The 15,361-nt window shown below is 56.2% G+C and overlaps 1 protein-coding gene across 7 annotated transcripts in view; it reads right to left on the reverse strand.

Moving 5' to 3' along the window:
• rhea (Talin_middle and talin-RS domain-containing protein rhea) overlaps window positions 1-15,361 on the reverse strand; it is a 639,718-nt gene that overhangs the window by 435,920 nt on the left and 188,437 nt on the right. The window contains exon 2 of one of the 7 annotated variants that reach the window (XM_071689882.1): window positions 14,623-14,672. The exons of the other annotated variants lie outside the window; for them this stretch is intronic. The gene's annotated coding sequence lies outside the window, so the exon portion shown is untranslated. The remainder of the gene's footprint in view (window positions 1-14,622; window positions 14,673-15,361) is intronic. 7 annotated transcript variants of the gene reach the window in all.

The raw sequence follows: 15,361 nt of genomic DNA on the forward strand, positions 1-15,361 counted from the left end.
CCACACACCTGCTGTCCAGCTGGCTCACTAACTGGCCTGGTGGATGGTCCACACACCTGCTGTCCAGGTGGCTCGCTAACTGTTCTGGTGGATGGTCCACACACCTGCTGACCAGGTGGCTCACTAACCGGCCTGGTGGATGGTCCACACACCTGCTGACCAGGTGGCTCACTAACCGGCGTGGTGGATGGTCCACACACCTGCTGACCAGGTGGCTCACTAACTGGCCAGGTGGATGGTCCACACACCTGCTGACCAGGTGGCTCACTAACTGGCCAGGTGGATGGTCCACACACCTGCTGACCAGGCGGCTCACTAACTGGCCTGGTGGATGGTCCACACACCTGCTGACCAGGTGGCTCACTAACTGGACTGGTGGATGGTCCACACACCTGCTGTCAAGGTGGCTCACTAACTGGCCTGGTGGATGGTCCACACACCTGCTGACCAGGTGGCTCACTAACTGGCCTGGTGGATGGTCCACACACCTGCTGAGAAGGTGGCTCACTAAGTGGCCTGGTGGATGGTCCACACACCTGCTGTCCAGGTGGCTCACTAACTGGTCTGGTGGATGGTCCACACACCTGCTGACCAGGTGGCTCACTAACCGGCCTGGTGGATGGTCCACACACCTGCTGACCAGGTGGCTCACTAACCGGCCTGGTGGATGGTCCACACACCTGCTGACCAGGTGGCTCACTAACTGGCCTGGTGGATGGTCTACACACCTGCTGACCAGGTGGCTCACTAACTGGCCTGGTGGATGGTCCACACACCTGCTGACCAGGTGGCTCACTAACTGGCCTGGTGGATGGTCCACACACCTGCTGAGAAGGTGGCTCACTAACTGGCCTGGTGGATGGTCCACACACCTGCTGACCAGGTGGCTCACTAACTGGCCTGGTGGATGGTCCACACACCTGCTGACCAGGTGGCTCACTAACTGGCCTGGTGGATGGTCCACACACCTGCTGACCAGGTGGGTGGGTGGGCACAACTCAGAAGAATCCCCCCCCCCCCTTAAGAAAGGGGTGAGGGGAGGGGGGGATTTGTCATTAAACGAAAAGGAATACAATTTCGTCAAGGATCTTCACATCCTACAGGAGTCCACCATTCTCCTGCTACTGATTGGAGCGCATCCTATACGCTGCAGGAGCCACGTTAAAAGGGGCCCTAAGTCTCTCTCTCTCTCTCTCTCTCTCTCTCTCTCTCTCTCTCTCTCTCTCTCTCTCTCTGAGTGTGGACGAATGAGACACACACACACACCACACACACACACACACACCACACACACACACACACACACACACACACACACACACACACACACACACACACACACACACACACACACACACACACACCACACACACACACACACACACACACACACACACACACACACACACACACACACCACACACACACACACACACCACACACACACCACACACACACCACACACACACCACACACACACACCACACACACACACACACCACACACACACACACACCACACACACACACACACACACACACACACACCACACACACACACACCACACACACACCACACACACACCACACACACACACACACACACACACACCACACACACCACACACACACACACACACACACACACACACACCACACACACACACACCACACACACACACACACACACACCACACACACCACACACACACACACACACACACCACACACACCACACACACACACACACACACCACACACACACACACACACACACACACACACACACACACACCACACACGTGAGAACAGAGATGGTGCAGGACCATCATGCCATGTTACAGCGTCTATGTCGCCCCAGGAGGACCTTCCATCACTTGTAACACAGACCAAAATAAAACCTGACGAGAAAATAGATAAATAACCAGATAAACCAGCGGCCACGGGAGAGCCAACGCTTCCAAGAAACGCTTCAGAGGAAACACTTGGGAAAGTCCAGAGTAAGACCATGGCTAGGGGCCCAGGACCACGGCTAGGGCCCAGGACCACGGCTGGGGCCCTGGACCATGGCTAGGGGCACCTGGACCACGGCTAGGGCACCTGGACCACGGCTGGGGCACCTGGACCACGGCTAGGGCCCAGGACCACGGCTGGGGCACCTGGACCACGGCTGGGGGCACCTGGACCACGGCTGGGGCACCTGGACCACGGCTGGGGCACCTGGACCACGGCTGGGGCCCAGGACCACGGCTAGGGCCCAGGACCACGGCTGGGGCACCTGGACCACGGCTAGGGCACCTGGACCACGGCTGGGGCCCAGGACCACGGCTAGGGCCCAGGACCACGGCTGGGGCACCTGGACCACGGCTGGGGCCCTGGACCACGGCTGGGGCACCTGGACCACGGCTGGGGCACCTGGACCACGGCTAGGGCACCTGGACCACGGCTAGGGCACCTGGACCACGGCTAGGGCACCTGGACCACGGCTGGGGCCCAGGGCCACGGCTGGGGCCCAGGACCACGGCTGGGGCCCTGGACCATGGCTAGGGGCCAGGACCAAGGCTGGGGCCAAGGACCACGGCTGGGGCCCAGGACCACGGCTGGGGCCCTGGACCATGGCTAGGGCACCTGGACCACGGCTAGGGCACCTGGACCACGGCTAGGGCACCTGGACCACGGCTGGGGCACCTGGACCACGGCTAGGGCACCTGGACCACGGCTAGGGCACCTGGACCACGGCTAGGGCACCTGGACCACGGCTGGGGCCCTGGACCACGGCTAGGGCACCTGGACCACGGCTGGGGCCCAGGACCAAGGCTGGGGCCCTGGACCACGGCTAGGGCCCCTGGACCAAGGCTGGGGCCCAGGACCACGGCTGGGGCCTGCTGACTGTACCATACCTGACGTCATCATGACAACAAAGGCCCCATTCGTTCACTCTCAGTCTCTAGCTGTCATGTGTAATGCACCAAAACCACAGCTCCCTTTCCACATCCAGGCCCCACATAACTTCCCATGGTTTACCCCAGACGCTTCACATGCCCTGATTCAATCCACTGACAGCACGTCGACCCCGGTATACCACATCGTTCCAATTCACTCTATTCCTTGCACGCCTTTCACCCTCCTGCATGTTCAGGCCCCGATCGCTCAAAATCTTTTTCACGCCATTCTTCCACCTCCAATTTGGTCTCCCGCTTCTCCTCGTTCCCTCCACCTCTGACACATATATCCTCTTGGTCAATCTCTCCTCACTCATCCTCTCCATGTGACCAAACCATTTCAACACAGGAGGGCAGTGGTCGTCTGGGATACACACTATAGCCAAGCATTATGGACAAGAGATGATGAAGATGTCTCACATAACATGAACACCAAAACTGGTCAGACAACACCTGTTATCATCTTCCCCCGACACGCACACCTGCCTCACTCTCCCCACACACCTGTCGTACCCGCGACAACATCTGACTGCCTTTTACTGGAGTACCCCAGACTCTCAGGGGTCATGCAGTCAGACACACTCACAACCCTGGCCCTCAGGTCATGCAGTCAGACACACTCACAACGCTGGCCCTCAGGTCATGCAGTCAGACACACTCACAACCTACAACCCTGGCCCTCAGGTCATGCAGTCAGACACACTCACAACCCTGGCCCTCAGGTCATGCAGTCAGACACACTCACAACCCTGGCCCTCAGGTCATGCAGTCAGACACACTCACAACCCACAACCCTGGCCCTGAGTGAGGAGAGGACTCCCGGCATGTGAGCCATGAGCAATGTACACACATGACTTTCTCGTGGCTGAATGACTAGGTCGGTCCACATGGCCTGGCCTGTGTGTGTGGCACGGACGGTCTGTGTGTGGCACGGACGGTCTGTGTGTGGCACGGACGGTCTGTGTGTGGCACGGACGGTCTGTGTGTGGCACGGACGGTCTGTGTGTGGCACGGACGGCCTGTGTGTGGCACGGACGGTCTGTGTGTGGCACGGACGGTCTGTGTGTGGCACGGACGGCCTGTGTGTGGCACGGACGGCCTGTGTGTGGCACGGATGGCCTGTGTGTGGCACGGATGGCCTGTGTGTGGCACGGACGGTCTGTATGTGGCACGGACGGTCTGTGTGTGGCACGGACGGTCTGTGTGTGGCACGGAAGGTCTGTGCGTGGCACGGTTACAGGTGTGTGGGGCGACCTGTTACATCCTCATAGTGTTACAGGTGTGCGGGGCGACCTGTTACGTCCTGATAGTGTTACAGGTATGTGGGACGACCTGTTACGTCCTTATAGTGTTACAGGAGTGTGGGACGACCTGTTACGTCCTCATAGTGTTACAGGTGTGTGGGGCGACCTGTTACGTCCTCATAGTGTTACAGGTGTGTGGGGACGACCTGTTACGTCCTCATAGTGTTACAGGCGTCAACTGGGTTTAGAGTTGTGTACAACAGTTAATACACACTACTTGGTACACCAGGTGAAGAATGGGTGGCAGGTGACCAGGTACAAGGGCACACTTTGGGTACATGTGGCTTCTGGCCACCCCAGCACACACACACACACACACACACACCACACCACACCACACACACACACACACACACACACCACACACACACACACACCACACACACACACCACACACACACACACACACACACACCACACACACACACACACACACACACACACACCACACACACACACACACACACACACACACACACACACACACACACACACACACACACACACCACACACACACACACACACACACACACACACACACACACACACACACACACACCACACACACACACACACACACACACACACACACACACACACACACACACACACACACACACACACACACACACACCACACACACACACACACACACACACACACACCACACCACACCACACCACACACACACACACACATACACACACACCACACACACACACACACCACACACACACACACACACACACACTGCTCCTGCTACCAGCCAAGAAGCAATAAACTGTATATATTCCGTTACATACAACGATGAATTGTTATCACAACATCAATTCCAATATATATGAAACATCAATAAAAAATAAACACACACCATCAAACTAGTCAGGTCAAACTAATGCTCTTTATCTTCTCTCGTCTTGCACACCTCACTACCGTACTCCCCTCGCCACAAAAATAACTACATTATCCCTAAAATACACCTTATTTATCCCCGATGAATGGATCATAATGTCCTTGTGTGTGTTCTCTCTCTCTCTCTCTCTCTCTCTCTCTCTCTCTCTCTCTCTCTCTCTCTCTCTCTCTCTCTCTCTCTGTGTGTGTGTGTGTGTGTGTGTGTGTGTGTATACAGCAGACCACAAGCTGTGTAACAAATCCTTGACTTCAGAATTCAGCTTCCTCGTAACGCGTTGTGCCTAACACGTCCTTACCCACTCGACCTCGATCACTCGACTGATACAGAAACTGTAGTGTCAAGTCATCGACGCCCAACGATACATAACTGTATCATAAGGAGATATGGATGATAACCTTACCCATGTCATCTACTGATCATGTTATCCTCATTGTAACAAAGGCGTCACATCCATGGACACGTCCACACTGGCATGAAGCTGTGGTGTGAGGCGAGGGTGTACCACAGTGTGGTAGACAGCAGGAGGAGGAGCAGGAGGAGGAGACACCACCTGCACGTCTCTGTAGGCAGCTTCGCATGGCCACACCTCCAGCAGGGGGTCGCTCTGTGCACTCAGGCACAGAAGTGAAACTGCATGACTCAAGGGGACGTGTGAGGAACAGACCCCAGCCACTGGCCTCGCCCACCTCTGTGTCACACCCCAATGATGACACATGGCCAGCCAGCCACCACAACACCACCACACCAGTGTTACTAGGCAAGCCACCACACCACAACACCACACCACCAGTGTTACTAAGCCACCACACCAGTGTTACTAGGCCAGACACCACACCACACCACACCACCACACCACCAGTGTTACTAGGAAAGCCACCACAACACCACACCACCACACCAGTGTTACTAGGCCAGCCACCACACCACAACACCACACCACCAGTGTTACTAGGCAAGCCACCACAACACCACACCATCACACCAGTGTTATTAGCAAGCCACCACACCACCACACCAGTGTTACTAGGCAAGCCACCACACCACAACACCACACCACAACACCACACCACCAGTGTTACTAGGCAAGCCTCCACACCACCACACCACCACACCAGTGTTACTAGGCAAGCCACCACACCACAGCCATCTGAAGGACACAGGTGTATCATACAGTGAAGACTTCAGGATCTGAAGGACACAGGTGTATCATACAGACTTCAGGATCTGAAGGACACAGGTGTATCATACAGACTTCAGGATCTGAGGGACACAGGTGTATCCCTGTGTACATACAGGCAGTACTTACGTGGCTCCATCTTCCTGTATTTTCTCCAGGTCAAGAGAACGTATTTGTGATTTCGCTCCTGACACAGAACCCTCGCTCCTACCCTACTGTCCACACCCTTGGATGACCACAACATTATCATAGAACATCACGTTCCCACACATCTCTTCCCCAGCCATATATTCGACTTCTCTACATCTCTAATCGACATATTCTACTTCTCTACATCTCTAATAGACAGGTTCTACTTCTCTACATCTCTAATCGACATATTCTACTTCTCTACATCTCTAATCGACATATTATACTTCTCTACATCTCTAATCGACATATTCTACTTCTCTACATCTCTAATCGACATATTCTACTTCTCTACATCTCTAATCGACATATTCTACTTCTCTACATCTCTAATCGACATATTATACTTCTCTACATCTCTAATCGACATAGTTCTACTTCTCTACATCTCTAATCGACCCATTTCCGTACTGTACAGAGCACCTGCTTCGTGTTCTACTCTACAATGGTTAGCCAAACATCTCTCCCACACACGACCGTACAGTCCACATCATACGAGGGGGGAAGCGCACGGTGCTCCCTCGGTGACCTACGTGTGACCCCAGGTCATGTATGGGTGGGGGGAGGTGGTATGGCTCCCGTCTGGTGACCCAATCCAACGGGTCAGCAACGCTGACCTGGCCACGAAAGCATCGCACCTTCACGAACACACGTACACACACTACGTGCGACGATGCACACCTTCACGAAGGAGAGTCTCTCTCGCCCTTGTGGACATGATGGGGAGGCGCATCTGGCAACCCACATGACCAACACATGAGGATGACCTGTGGGGGGGGGAACTGAGTGCAAGATGGTCATACACAACCCTGACATACACAGACACAGACACCACAGGTCTGGTGTGGCCAGTGTGAGCAGATGAGATAAACAGACTCGGGGCCCCAAATAAACAGTTTACCCCAAACATCCAACACCCTGAGCCAGGGGGGGGGACTACACCCTGACACACAACACCCTGGGCCAGGGGGGGACTACACCCTGACACACAACACCCTGGGCCAGGAGGGGACTACACCCTGACACACAACACCCTGAGCCAGGGGGGGACTACACCCTGACACACAACACCCTGGGCCAGGGGGGGACTACACCCTGACACACAACACCCTGGGCCAGGGGGGGACTACACCCTGATACACAACACCCTGGGCCAGGGGGGACTACACCCTGACACACAACACCCTGGGCCAGGGGGGGGGACTATACCCTGACACACAACACCCTGGGCCAGGAGGGGACTACACCCTGATACACTAGTCCTCCCCTCCTAATCCACCTACACGACCCACAGATACACCAGAACACCCAGAGAGAGAGAGAGAGAGAGAGAGAGAGAGAGAGAGAGAGAGAGAGAGAGAGAGAGAGAGAGAGAGAGAGAGAGAGAGAGAGAGAGACAGCTTCAGCTTCGGGTGTCATAAAAAAAGTTTCGCCCATCACAATGGCCTGGCAGACTCAGGCACGAGGAAGTGACACATGATAGGTCAGGTTGACCTGATGGTGTACAGTGTGTGGGTGTCGGCTACACCACCACACACACCTCACTGTCCCAACACCAACACTTTCCACACAGTAATGCTGCCTTGCCCTTCCCTTCGCGGCTACGCGCGCTCCCCTCCTTCGTCTGCCTCTCCTGCGTGGTGTGGTTCGGTCATCACCAGCCCCACACACACACACACACACACACACACACACACACACACACACTCTACAGTCGTGTGAGAACTGGTGATACGGTGTTACGTAGAAGAGCCAGCTGCACTGGGTCATCACCACCATCTGGCGCGCTGGATCATAGAATCACACTACCACACCCTCACACCTGGGCTCCATCTGCAATACCCTCACACCTGGGCTCCATACCCTCACACCTGGGCTCCACCTGCCATACCCTCACACCTGAGCTCCACCTGCCATACCCTCACACCTGGGCTCCACACCCTCACACCTGGGCTCCATACCCTCACACCTGGGCTCCACCTGCCATACCCTCACACCTGGGCTCCATACCCTCACACCTGGGCTCCACCTGCCATACCCTCACACCTGGGCTCCACCTGCCATACCCTCACACCTGGGCTCCACCTGCCATACCCTCACACCTGGGCTCCACCTGCCATACCCTCACACCTGGGCTCCACACCCTCACACCTGGGCTCCACCCGCCATACCCTCACACCTGGGCTCCACACCCTCACACCTAGGCTCCACCTGCCATACCCTCACACCTGTGCTCCACCTGCCATACCCTCACACCTGGGCTCCACCTGCCATACCCTCACACCTGGGCTCCACCTGCCATACCCTCACACCTGGGCTCCACACCCTCACACCTGGGCTCCACCTGCCATACCCTCACACCTGGGCTCCACCTGCCATACCCTCACACCTGGGCTCCACCTGCCATACCCTCACACCTGAGCTCCACCTGCCATACCCTCACACCTGGGCTCCATACCCTCACACCTGGGCTCCACACCCTCACACTTGGGCTCCACCTGCCATACCCTCACACCACACCTCCACCTGCCATACCCTCACACCTGGGCTCCACCTGCCATACCCTCACACCTGGGCTCCACCTGCCATACCCTCACACTTGGGCTCCGCCTGCCATACCCTCACACCTGGGCTCCACACCCTCACACCTGGGCTCCACCTGCCATACCCTCACACTTGGGCTCCACCTGCCATACCCTCACACCTGGGCTCCACCTGCCATACCCTCACACCTGGGCTCCACCTGCCATACCCTCACACCTGGGCTCCACCTGCCATACCCTCACACTTGGGCTCCGCCTGCCATACCCTCACACCTGGGCTCCACACCCTCACACCTGGGCTCCACCTGCCATACCCTCACACCTGGGCTCCACACCCTCACACTTGGGCTCCACCTGCCATACCCTCACACCTGGGCTCCACACCCTCACACTTGGGCTCCACCTGCCATACCCTCACACCACACCTCCACCTGCCATACCCTCACACATGGGCTCCACACCCTCACACCTGGGCTCCACCTGCCATACCCTCACACCTGGGCTCCACACCCTCACACCTGGGCTCCACCTGCCATACCCTCACACCTGGGCTCCACCTGCCATACCCTCACACCTGGGCTCCACCTGCCATACCCTCACACCTGGGCTCCACCTGCCATACCCTCACACCTGGGCTCCATACCCTCACACCTGGGCTCCACACCCTCACACCTGGGCTCCACCTGCCATACCCTCACACCTGGGCTCCACACCCTCACACCTTGGCTCCACACCCTCACACCTGGGCTCCACCTGCCACACTGGAATGATCTCATCAAGCGACTCACAGCAACCTCGTGTGACCTCACATGACCGCCGGGGTTCCAGCACCAGCAGGAGGTACACAGTCCAGAACTAGGCATCATTATCTATGGGCTCCTGCTCCACCACCAGCAGCCACGCCCCACCTACCTTACCACATGTGTGTGGTGTGTGTGTGTGTGTGTGTGTGTGTGTGTGTGTGTGTGTGTTTGTGTGTGTGTGTGTGTGTGCAGCCAGGTGTGGCAGTCAAGAAGTCAGCTGGCTCCCGAACACCAAGACGCGTCCAGGGTCTGGGTGGGAACGTCCACTATGTGACTCCCGGCTTACCACTCTCCTGAAGGGGGAGGTCCTGTAGTGTGCCTCACCCCGAGTACTCTTCACTCCTTCTCCTTCGTCAGCACTCGGGTGGGGCACCGCAAGCCCCTCTCCGAGACGCAGCTTGGACTAACGGACCCACCTACTGCAGCACAAGCGACAAACATCAAACCGTCCAATAACTCCGGACCTCGGCAACTTCTCCCTCCTAGAGAAGCTCCACGAGCCTCAACACCCATGTATCTCACCCACGGAACACCTGCCTCGTTTCCTACCACTAAAGTAACCTTACCACCCTCCTCTCACCTCCGTATCTAACTCTACACCACAGGTGTGTCAGGTTACCACCTCTGTGCTCACCCAGTAGACCACCATGTTCATACCCCTGTTTCCGCACGCCTCTGTCAGGTCCTCACCAGTACAGGGGAAACTAGACACTTCCACACACGCTTTAACAGCCCATCGCACAAGACCTGACCCGTGATGCGTAGGAAAGGAAGGGCGTTAGCGTGGGCCACATGGGGCCAGGGAGGGTACAGACCAGAAGCCACTTGGGCCCTCCTGAACCCCGAAGGGCGCCGCCCCTGGCCGTCATCACCCCCCGGCAGAGCCGCCAGCCCCCGCCTCCACAATCCACCATAAATACATGACACAGACGGATACAACAGGAGTGAGGCACGTGCCCCCTGACAGACCACCACCTCCTCCCTGACACAGACCACCTCCTCCTCCCTGACACAGACCACCACCTCCTCCCTGACACAGACCACCACCTCCTCCCTGACACAGACCACCTCCTCCTCCCTGACACAGACTACCTCCTCCTCCCTGACACAGACAATCCTCCCTGACACAGACCACCACCTCCTCCCTGACACAGACCACCACCTCCTCCCTGACACAGACCACCACCTCCTCCCTGACACAGACCACCTCCTCCTCCCTGACACAGACCATCTTCTCCTCCCTGACACAGACCACTTCCTCCTCCCTGACACAGACCACCACCTCCTCCCTGACACAGACCACCTCCTCCTCCTCCAGGAAGACACATCCCGACCCGTACGTCATCCAACCCAGCTGCAGTAGTGTGGAAAGTGCCCACTGCCCACACAGCCACAGGCTGGTAGGCTGGGCTGCGTCAGACACAAGGCAATCTCCAGGAACTTCTTCACACGAAATGTTATGATCAGGTCAAGTACTGCACGACCCACCCACAGTAACACAATACTAACCCCTCATCAACACATATATGTCGTGGTCGTATGTGACAGGTGTTGGACCTGATGTAGAACATGGGTCAAGTATGGGGCAGGTATGTGTTAAGGTAGGTGAACCAAGAGGGCACAAATACCCACACTGGACCAGGTGTGTGCAAAGGGACAGGTGTGAGGCACGGTAAGGAGAGTACGGAGGGACAGGCCAAGAGGCTAAGTCAGGTGTGTGGGGCGGACCAGAGCCATTTCTGGAGGCTGGAGCAGGGAGCCCGGGCCAGGTGTGTGGAGGCTGGAGCAGGGAGCCCGGGCCAGGTGTGTGGAGGCTGGAGCAGGGAGCCCGGGCCAGGTGTGTGCAGGCTGGAGCAGGTATATAGTCTGAGGGACCACGATGGTTAGGGTGGAGGGGGGGGGGTAGTAAACCAGCTGTTCCCCAGTGTTCACACGGCTTGTATGAAGGGTACACATGGGGGAGGGGGGAGCAGCGGGGTGAGGGGGAATATACGTGAGAGGTGGAGCGGCGGAGGTGGAGCAGCGACAGCGCCGCGATCGACTTAACTATACAACAACGGGTGGAGACCTGTGGCCGGGGGGGGCGCGCGCCCCTCTCTCTCTCTCTCACACACACACACACACACACTCTCTCTCGCCGCGCACACCTTTACATTCACAACCACAGCAGGGTTACGGTACGGGCCCCCCCCCCCCCCTCGCCTCAAGGACACACACACACACACACATCTGGGACACGTCCACTACCAACCACCTCCCCTTCCCCCACCTCCTTAACACAAAATGAGTCAGGTGTAAACAATACAGCGTCTCATGGGTAATGATAACCGTAAATTATTCTCAAAAGTTCATCCATATTGACAGAAACACTTCCCTCCCTCCCTCTGTTATCATGGATCAATATTCACAAAATCACTTACGTGTGTATTAACCCGACCTTCGTGGAGCCACGTACGTGACTTTCACATCACCAGCTTCAGCTGGTGTGAGCGGGTTCAGCGCTGCTCGACCCGAGGGGGGGGAGGGGGGGGTTTGTGCCTCTCTCTCTCTCTCGTGGAGAGAAAGTGAGTTCATTTATCTAACGACTCTACGACACTTGAGGGACGAGTCGGGCCTGGCTCACCCCACCCACACGTGAGACACGCTGGGGATGTCGTAGTACTCACGGGGACGCGACGCTACATCCCTGGTGTCGGCTACACACCGTAGCACAGGTGGTACAGCACACAAGTTGCAGCTGGTCTTGCCTACAGGAAGGAGCCACAGGTAGACTGGTCAGTTACTTCTGCCAAAACCATCCAGAACGTTTGGTCTCGCACGAGCGTCTGTCTCCGTCTTGAGGAAACGTTTCGTCTCGCACGAGTGTCTGTCTCCGTCTTGAGGAAACGTTTGGTCTCGCACGAGCATCTGTCTCCGTCTTGAGGAACGTTTGGTCTCGCACGAGCATCTGTCTCCGTCTTGAGGAAACGTTTGGTCTCGCACGAACGTCTGTCTCCGTCTTAAGGAACGTTTGGTCTCGCACGAACGTCTGTCTCCGTCTTGAGGAAACGTTTGGTCTCGCACGAGCGTCTGTCTCCATCTTGAGGAAACGTTTGGTCTCGCACAAACGTCTGTCTCCGTCTTGAGGAAACGTTTGGTCTCGCACGAACGTCTGTCTCCGTCTTAAGGAACGTTTGGTCTCGCACGAACGTCTGTCTCCATCTTGAGGAACGTTTGGTCTCGCACGAGCGTCTGTCTCCGTCTTGAGGAAACGTTTTGTCTCGCACGAGCATCTGTCTCCATCTTGAGGAACGTTTTTGGTCTCGCACGAGCGTCTGTCTCCGTCTTGAGGAACGTTTGGTCTCGCACGAGCGTCTGTCCCCGTCTTGAGGAAACGTTTGGTCTCGCACGAGCGTCTGTCTCCGTCTTGAGGAAACGTTTGGTCTCGCACGAGCGTCTGTCTCCATCTTGGGAACGTTTGGTCTCGCACGAGCGTCTGTCTCCGTCTTGAGGAACGTTTGGTCTCGCACGAGCGTCTGTCTCCATCTTGAGGAAACGTTTGGTCTCGCACGAGTGTCTGTCTCCGTCTTGAGGAAACGTTTGGTCTCGCGCGAGCCTCTGTCTCCGTCTTGAGGAAACGTTTGGTCTCGCACGAGCGTCTGTCTCCGTGTTGAGGAAACGTTTGGTCTCACACGAGCGTCTGTCTCCATCTTGAGGAAACGTTTGGTCTCGCACGAGCGTCTGTCTCCATCTTGGGAACGTTTGGTCTCGCATGAGCGTCTGTCTCCATCTTGAGGAACGTTTGGTCTCGCACGAGCGTCTGTCTCCGTCTTGAGGAAACGTTTGGTCTCGCACGAGCGTCTGTCTCCATCTTGGGAACGTTTGGTCTCGCATGAGCGTCTGTCTCCATCTTGAGGAACGTTTGGTCTCGCACGAGCGTCTGTCTCCGTCTTGAGGAACGTTTTTGGTCTCGCACGAGCGTCTGTCTCCGTCTTGAGGAAACGTTTGGTCTCGCACGAGCGTCTGTCTCCATCTTGAGGAAACGTTTGGTCTCGCACGAGCATCTGTCTCCGTCTTGAGGAAACGTTTACGAAGCACTCGTCCACGACCGGGTACGTGCATGGTCGCTACCAGCAGCGAATGTGGGTAATACCTGAAGAAGGTGTTGTGTGTTCTGCCTTCTGTGTAGGCTGAGGTCCTGGTGGGTGTGGCCCACCCCCTCGTCCTGTGGCTGCCACTTGTACTACGCCAACACACTTGTACTACGCCAACACACTTGTACTACGCCAACACACTTGTACTATGCCAACACACTTGTACTACGCCAACACACTTGTACTATGCCAACACACTTGTACTACGCCAACACACTTGCACTACGCCAACACACTTGTACTTCGCCAACACACTTGTACCACGCCAACACACTTGTACTACGCCAACACACTTGTACTACGCCAACACACTTGTACTACGCCAACACACTTGTACTACGCCAACACACTTGTACTATGCCAACACACTTGTACTACGCCAACACACTTGTACTACGCCAACACACTTGTACTACGCCAACACACTTGTACTACGCCAACACACTTGTACTATGCCAACACACTTGTACTACGCCAACACACTTGTACTACGCCAACACACTTGTACTACGCCAACACACTTGTACTATGCCAACACACTTGTACTACGCCAACACACTTGTACTACGCCAACACTTGTACTACGCCCAACCCTGCCAACACATGAGCGGTACTTACCCACACAGACGTCGTCTGGCACAGCCCACCTGGCACTACGACCTCACCTGCTGGAGGAGAAACATGCCTTCATTACATACCACACTCACCACCACTGTGCGTCAGACGTAAACATGTCACAAACTATCATCATTCTGGAGCCTCAACCATAAACTCAGTGATTACAACTCAAAGTGCATTACGTCGCGTCCAAGAGGTTCGTAATACCAGCCCCCCAACACCTCCTGGTACAATGTTGCCTCCTTGATCATTCAAGTTATTGGTGGCTGTAACCTGTGTGTATAGCGCCGATGACGTACTCCCCTCCACGACCTAGCCAGTCGCATGGTCTCTGTGGATGTGTCTGTCTGTCCTGCCTCAGTCAGCCAGTCTACGTGCATGACAGCCAGTCAGTCAGTCAGCCTCCTAACCAGTCAGTCAGCCTCCTAACCAGTCAGTCAGTCAGTCAGCTTCCTAACCGGTCAGTCAGCCTCCTAACCAGTCAGACAGTCAGTCACTCTCCTAACCGGTCAGTCAGCCTCCTAACCAGTCAGTCAGCCTCCAAACCAGTCAGTCAGCCTCCTAACCAGTCACTCGGTCAGCCAGTCACCCTCCTAACCAGTGAGTCAGCCAGTCACCCTCCTAACAAGTCAGTCAGCCAGTCACCCTCCTAACTAGTCAGTCAGCCAGTCAGCCTCCTAACCAGTCAGTCAGCCAGTCACCCTCCTAACCAGTTAGTCAGCCAGTCACCCTCCTAACT

The sequence above is a fragment of the Panulirus ornatus genome, chromosome 47 (genome assembly GCF_036320965.1).
Source record: "Panulirus ornatus isolate Po-2019 chromosome 47, ASM3632096v1, whole genome shotgun sequence".
Taxonomy (NCBI): domain Eukaryota; kingdom Metazoa; phylum Arthropoda; class Malacostraca; order Decapoda; family Palinuridae; genus Panulirus; species Panulirus ornatus.